Below are 7283 nucleotides of genomic sequence, written 5' to 3' on the forward strand. Positions count from 1 at the left end.
ATGATGTGCTATGTTGCTTATCAGTGGTATTCATGAGTTTTCAATCTCATACAGAACTATTTGAATATCTTGTATATATATCCTCAATATAATATCATGATTTTCTTTCTGAAAAAAAAAAGAATTAAGAAATAACTCTACATATGTAATTGTGGAATTTTAAATATAATGTAGCTAATTCAAAGGAAAAATATTTAATTTATCTGAATTAAAAAACAATTCTAATTGTGGAATTTTAAATATAATATAGCTAATTCAAAATAAATTGTCATATAAATTTTTTCTATCTAAATTAAGAAATAACTCTATATGTAATTAAATAACTCTATATGTAATTGTGGAATTTTAAATATAATGTATATGAATTAAGAAATAACTCTACATATGTAATTGTGGAATTTTAAATATAATGTAGCTAATTCAAAGGAAAAATATTGAAAATAAATAATATAAAGATAAGAGTAGGTGGTTTCCATATATTGGAAAAAGAAAACAATAGACAAATTACCCTTAGATTACACAAATTTATCAAAAACAAAACATTTTTAGATTTCACAGTAAGTTATACTTGTTGACACAGAGATCATGTTTGCAAACGATGGTTATCTTTATTTTTCCAAAAGTGTACCTGCAATCTTTTTCACTCTAATCAACCTTAAATGAGCGAGATGATATATGTTTATTATTATTAGATTTTACCGACGGTGGGCCTATACAGCGCGGGCTAGGCTCATTTAATGCTCAGACCACATGTTTGTTGCCCTGGATAGTAGAGGACGGTGGCACTGCAATTGGCCTGCGTCTGATTGCAGCTTTCCCAACTCGTGTGGCAGGGCTTTGACAGGCTTTCTCAGATGGACGCAGGAACATGATGGTCAGCTGCACTGAATTCATCTCCACCACCCATCTCGATATCCGCCGCAATTTTAAAGCCCTTGGTCTTTCGACCTTCTTCTCTGATTCCTTCTCGCCTGGGATTCCCCTTTCTATAAATCATGTACACGACGAGTTGTGCAGCTCCAAGGCCGAAGCCGATTCCATTGGGGATCTGTACATTGAATGGCCGCATTTGTTCGAATAATTTACATCATATACAATATTCTATCTGAATAATTCAGCTCTTAATGAAAAGTTTGAACACTAACCCCAACATATATATCATGATCAAGCACTGCCCAGACTGCCCACACTCCTGCGTTAAGCAACAGGAAGAATGACAGGAAAAAGGGCATGAATTCCACGCTTTTAGTTGTTATGACTGTTCCCTGTTATCATTCACATGCAGGCGAATAAGGTAAACTAAAAAAATTCAGAAGTGCACTAATTTTGATCGAGTTATTGCCATTATAACTGCGCATAAAAGGTTCAAAGCTTGCTCCAAGAATCAGGTTTTTTTGGAAGGCCTGAAGTGGAAAAATAAGCTTACCATGGCTGCTAGCGGGGAAGCATACATGCCTAATGTTAGACACACACAGAGAACTCCTATTACAGTTATTCTCATATGTTGATCCAGTGCCAGAAAGGTGACCAAAAACGCAGTGATAAATAATACTATATCCACAAGTACCACCAGCACAACAGTCTTGACCTGCACAACAATAACAAGCAGATATAGCATGAATCATATAAGTTACTGAGGAGAGGAGAGGACTAAAAGTTAATATAGAATCATTGATTCATTTAACTGTGGGATATTGTTGAGCTGCACAGCAATAAAATTCAGATATATCCAACTTGTCCACGAGACTAGATAAAAGCCAATATACATTTATTGGTTCATTCTAGATGGGGGATGTTGAGCTGCACATCAAGCATAATCAGATACGGAATATTGAAAAATATAAATTCACATTAACTGTAGAACCGTAAGCTGCATAACAAAAATTGTGGGATATATCCATGAATCATATAAGTTATGTAGAGACTAGGAATTTTAAAATTCATATATATTTATATTTATTCTCATTGTAATGTAGAGACCAGTAATGTTAAAATTCATATATATTATTTTTATTGTAAAATTTGAAGGGATATTATTAATATTAATTATATAAAGGATATTTTATAAAATTAAAAATAAAATAAATTAAAAAGATTATTTAAATGAAATATATATCTATTTATATATATATATCTATATATATAGATAGATATAGATTATTTAAATGAATAATATCTATATCTATCTATATATATATGGAATATTAAATATAAATATTGAAACTAAGATTTATTAAGTTAAAGTATAAAAATTAAATTTTAATTTTAAAATAATTTTTATTTTAATAAAAAATGATAATATCTATCTATTTATATATATATATAAATTTTTCATCTTAAAAATATTAAAAAATAACTAATTTAAATAAAGATTTTATTTATTAAATATAAGCCTTTTATTTATGGTTAATGTTCAAAATCAAAATGAAGTTTGGAGAAATGAAAAAGACGTGAAATAAAAATTTTGAATAAACATTTTATTTATTGATAATGTTAAAAATTAAAACATTTTATTTATTGTTAATGTTAAAAATTAAAATAAGTTTGGAGAAATGAAAAAGACTCGTTAAAGAAGAAAAAATAAATATCAATTTATTTATATTTGTAAAGAAATAATAATAATATAGTTTAACTTATGGATGTGTTTACTCTTTTTATTAAAATAAATGTATTAAAATATGGAAAAAAAAATAATTGAATGAATTAAATTATTTAAAAAAACAAAAACTAAATTTAAAAATTAATTAGGTTAAAATTTTAAATAAATGAATAAGGTAAATAAACAAAATAAATTTTATATATATATATATTCGCTAGTTATCAACATGTAAGTGTGTGTTAGATTTGAGGTTGATGATTTAAATGTAAGGGTGAAATGAAGGTTTTTGTAGGATATTGAGGAAAGTACAAGAGTAGCTGTTTTAAATGAGATGACTATGCAACAAGGGTCCAATGGGTGAATTTGTTAAATCTCCACCAAATGTAGTATCTCTATGGAGACTAGGTATTAATCAATGGGCGGAGATGGAACCACTTATCCATTCTTTAGATAATGTAAAATTAAGGGTTTTTTAAGTCCACGGTTAAGTGGATAGTAATGATAAGATCAGTGGTATAGATGCCAAATCTTGCCATATTTTGGACCATTGTAACAACCCTCCTAAACATAACACATCTTTGGGTGTATTTCCTCTAGTCAATTCTACTAGCATGAGAGTATGTTTGGGGGAATGAACCCCCTTCATGCTCAAACATCTAGATCTACAAAAAATAATTGACATTGTAGAAACATTAAAGGAACATCTAGTTCACTTGGATTTTGAGGCAGGTTTTATGTTCATCAGTTCAAGGGTTGATGTGATTCAATTGCAAGGAGGGTAGCATAGAGAGAGCACCTATTAATGGAAGAAGAAATAATTGAAGGTCATTTGAAGTTGAGGGAACATTCCCTTAGCTATTAGAGAACATATTTGAGTCAGTCAGATCGTCGACCTTTGAAGGCACTCTTTGGTAGGGAAGTTTCTTATTCTAGTTTCTGAGATAGATAGAGGAATATGAGGTTTTTACTATGATATACGCAAGCAACTCATCTATTCGTAGGAGCCTAGATTGGGTTCTTCTTCTATAAGGAAGAAGATGTAGCTCTTTTATTAAAAGAAGCTTGGTTTATGAACATGTCATACATGTCCATAAAACCATAGCAGTCTTTCTATGATGCCAAGGAAGAGACCATGTTGGGCACCCCAATCTAGATAAAACTTCAAGGTATCCCCATGGAAATCTGGATTGTTCGGACTTTATTGCTAAGAAACTTGTAAAATAATTCTCATCGATTGTAACTTACTCTTAGAAAGATACAATTGATTCTAATTATTTTAGTTGATTCGATGTAGATTGGATCATTATATTGTTATGATCCATATCGATGCTTTAACAGTATAAAAGGTGAAGGAATTAGCTCATAGGAATTTTTTTATCGGCATGACCCAGTTTGGCAAGTTGGGGCCTAAAATCTTTTGGGAGAATTTTGAGGAATCAAATAGTGTTTTTCGGGGTATAAAACTTTTCTACTTTACCACAAAACCTTATTTTCCTATTCTACACACAAATACCTTTCCAATGGCACAAGAATTGTCTTAATTGGAGTTGTTATGCTTGGCCATCATAATTCGAGATGATACAACATCAACCCCTATTATTCATGACAAATGGGCTAACCAGATTATCATGATGAAGAATACTTTAGAAGAGTTCATATTATAACTCTAGTTAAAAGTTGAAGGAGTCAAACCTAACCATTATTTCACTATTTAGTTGTGTTATAGCTATTCTATCTTGTCTTTTTTCTAGTTAAGACTAACCTAAGTACCCACGGGGGATTTGAACCGGTGACCTATCGTAAGGAGTGCCTTAACAGCACACCCATTCACCGTCAATCCAAAGCCCCGTGGGCAGCTATTCTATCTTGTTATGGCTATTAACACTTTGTTATTTTTTATAATTACATATTTTCTCTCAAAATTACTTTCATCATTCACATAATTAAATTTTCTAGGGCCATATTGATGCTAAAACAAATTTCTTAGATTATTCTTTGATATAAGGCCATTCCCAGGCCTTTATATGTTTAAGTTATTTATATGCTATCCCATTATTTATAAGTATTTATGGAAATATGATTCTAAAAATAAATTTATGTTGGTCATGCTTTCTGTATTTTTGTGTCTATTGAGAGATGTTTATGGTACTACCACTATTCGTTGGCTTTTGAAAACTTTTTCATTCATCAATTTAAAGTTCCTTATAATTTTTATTTTTCCTACGCTCGGCTACAAGAATCCCTACCTAGGGGATTTACAAAGATGTTTTATTTCAATCATAAAAGAAAAATCTCATTAGCATAATGATGTCTATCAATCTATAATGGTTCTAATGGACATTTTAGTTTCTCAATATCATTTAACCAAAAAAAATTGGAAACTCATTTTTCTTTTGCACCAAAGAAAGTAAAAGCCAACCTATATCTTTGATTGGAAAATAATTTGTTCCTCCCTCCCTCCCAAATACTGTATAGGACTCTTCATCATTATTTTTTCTTTACATGAAAATAAATAAATAAATCTTGTTACGCTGGGAAATTCATGTTTATGGACAATATACTATTGTGGATAAGGACGATAGAAATCATGACTACCTCAAAGACTTTACAGAGCATGACGATAGTGAAACGATAAGGATAAGGTTGGAAAACCCCACACCTAGGCTCCAAGAGCTTAGAGGGTTGAGTAAGATTTGTACATGGCTGCAAGAGCTTAGAGGGCTTAGTAAGATTTGTCAATGGCTTTAATGCATACTTGTGGTAAAGAAAATTTTAGGGATAGAAATTTATTTTAATATGTTAAATTTGTGTAAATTTGACTAATTTTTAATATGTAAATTATAAAATATTTCACTATATTTATTTAAACTAATAATAAATTTATATAATCTTTAATAAAATTCTTATAAAATTATAAATAAAAAAATAGAAATTAATTTTATTAGAAAAAGAAAATTAGTCCATATCCTAAATTTAGTAAAAAAAAATCCTAAAATTTTTCCTTAATTTAAGGACGCAAATTCTAAATTTCAAATTGAATTCGCAGAACTATTTCAAGAGATAATTAAAAAACTAAACACTCACCATTAGAGTTTTGTATATGAGTTTTGTAAAGAATTCCTTAATTTATGAACGCAAATTCTAAATTTCAAATCGAATTCGAAGAACTATTTCAAGAGATGATAAAAAAACTAAACACTCACAATTAGAACTAAACACTCACAATGAGAGTTTTGTATATGAGTTTTGTAAAGAAAAAAAACAAAGGTGTTTGTATAATGACTATTTATTGTAGGGAAAATGGTATTACTCGCATTAGTATTAGAACCCGTGACATTTTTATAAAGAATATTGTGTTAGGGAGGTAAGAAAGGAAACAGTGTTGAGTTTAGGATGAAGAAGAAAACATAAATCTTTGATGATTTGGTAATCAGGGTATTAGTATGACATCTCTTACTTAAGTTGTTGTTACATTAAAAATTCAGATACCCGGAAAAAATGAACTTATGAGTAGAGTGAATAGTAGAATTTGACATAAAGATATTAATATAAATCTTTTTACATCAATTTTAATGAAAAAGAGAGTTGTCTCATTGTTAGATAACTCTAATAGTTTCCCAAGGCAAATATCTTCTGAAACTATAGAAGCCTATCTCTGGATTGAAAATTCTTGAACAAGATAAATATTTAAAATTCAATTTTTAAGCTCCCAAGATCTTTGGAAACACTTTGCTACTTTGGACAGAACAAAACCTTAAAATAATACCTACCTTCAGTTCTTTAGGGGCGTAGGTAATAAACAGAATCACATAGACAACTTCCAGTGCAGCACCTGCCCCATTAACCGTAGAGATCAACAGTCCCCCGGGCTTTATTAATCCATAATATGTCCACAACATAGTGCTCAGCAGCGTGCAGACATAAGGGAGAGATTTGAACTCCTGTGTGGACTTCTTTTTCACTATACACCAAAAAGTCTTCCTGCACATCAAACCATAACCAGCCACACGCAATAAATTGATAAGAATGTCTTAGAAGATACACGTATTGAACGATTCAAAGCATTTCATTGCTTACACTGGCGAGATGAAAACAAGGAGCGCTATAACATTTCCTGCACCATTTTTCCCAAACTTCAGATAAATAAGAAAAATCACATCGTAGTCTAATTTCTCAAAAGCCCACGTGAAATCTTAAGGTATTTATGTTCAGACGAGAAAGGGATTCAAGTCAATAAAGCTGCATTATATATAACTCTGATCGGATATTTTTACTGACCTATAACGCCCAGAATGAAGCTTACTTCTGCTTTCTCCATTATACGCTCAGAACCAATGCAGTCCTTTTTCCTTCTCGTGTATAATTCACGATAAAGGCATTGGACTGAGGTTGAAGTTCTATAAATACAGAAATGACCTGACCCTACCTATTGTCACGGGTATAGCCTGGACACGAAATCAGCTACTCCGAAGCTTAGATTCAACGCTACAGGTCTAGCATTTATATGTCCTAAAAAAGGCTCCCAGTATGGGATGCTCATTGCTTACCACTCCTGTCTTTTTCCAGTTGATAATCATATTACCAATGTCACTCCTGTCTCCATCCATCCATCTGGCTAGGTTGAATAAGGGACATTTTGAATGGGAAGTCCTGTCTCCATCCATCCATCTGGCTAGGGTGAATA

The 7283-nt window shown here is 31.0% G+C and overlaps 1 pseudogene across 1 annotated transcript; it reads right to left on the reverse strand.

Annotated features, from left to right (window-relative positions):
• Positions 1-593: 593 nt before the first annotated feature.
• Positions 594-6979, reverse strand: LOC149175598 (bidirectional sugar transporter SWEET17-like; annotated as a pseudogene). Its single transcript, XR_016258572.1, has 6 exons — positions 6878-6979; positions 6677-6713; positions 6370-6580; positions 1427-1588; positions 1146-1265; positions 594-1048 (listed from the first exon to the last, which is right to left on the reverse strand). The product of XR_016258572.1 is annotated as a bidirectional sugar transporter SWEET17-like (transcript).
• Between the last annotated feature and the right edge of the window lie 304 nt (positions 6980-7283).

The sequence above is a fragment of the Pinus tabuliformis genome, chromosome 4_1 (assembly GCF_031772625.1).
Source record: "Pinus tabuliformis cultivar Carrire ecotype Pingquan chromosome 4_1, CPIR1, whole genome shotgun sequence".
NCBI classification, from domain to species: Eukaryota; Viridiplantae; Streptophyta; class Pinopsida; order Pinales; family Pinaceae; genus Pinus; species Pinus tabuliformis.